At 58.0% G+C, this 615-nt stretch overlaps 1 protein-coding gene across 1 annotated transcript in view; it reads left to right on the plus strand.

Moving 5' to 3' along the window:
- LOC121660609 (dnaJ homolog subfamily C member 27-like) overlaps positions 1-615 on the plus strand; it is a gene marked incomplete at its 5' end in the record, with an annotated part of 1,815 nt that overhangs the window by 928 nt on the left and 272 nt on the right. The window lies entirely within an intron of this gene.

Consider the following 615-nt stretch of genomic DNA (forward strand, 5'->3'; position numbering starts at 1 on the left):
TTCTCTCGGCAGGGAGGAGGTGACGCGGGCGTACCGCCATTCCCGGTTTTTTATTCCCTAGGGAGGAGGTGACGCGGGCATACCGCCATTCCCGGTGTCCCATTATTCCCGGTTTCCATTCCCGGTTTTCCCTAGGGAGGAGGTGACGTGGGCGTACCGCCATTCCCGGTTTCCATTCCCGGTGTCCCGTTATTCCCGGTTTTTATTCCCGGTTTTTATTCCCTAGGGAGGAGGTGACGCGGGCGTACCACCATTCCCGTTATTCCCGTTATTCCCGGTTTCCATTCCCGGTTTTCCATTCCCTCGGCAGGGAGGAGGTGACGTGGGCGTCCCGCCATTCCCGGTTTCCATTCCCGGTTTTGATTCCCGGTTTTTATTCCCGGTTTTTCCCTCGGCAGGGAGGAGGTGATGCGGGCGTACCCCATTCCCGGTTTCCATTCCCGGTTTCCATTCCCGGTTTTGATTCCCGGTTGTTATTCCTGGTTGTTATTCCCTCGGCAGGGAGGAGGTGACGCGGGCGTACCGCCATTCCCGGTTTCCATTCCCGGTTGTTATTCCCGGTTTTTTTTCCCTGGGCAGGGAGGAGGTGACGCGTGCGTACCGCCATTCCCGGTT

The sequence above is a fragment of the Corvus kubaryi genome, unplaced genomic scaffold, assembly GCF_017639235.1.
Source record: "Corvus kubaryi isolate FWS band 111438036 unplaced genomic scaffold, C.kubaryi_AGA036_p1.0 36655, whole genome shotgun sequence".
In the NCBI taxonomy this organism is placed as follows: Eukaryota; Metazoa; Chordata; class Aves; order Passeriformes; family Corvidae; genus Corvus; species Corvus kubaryi.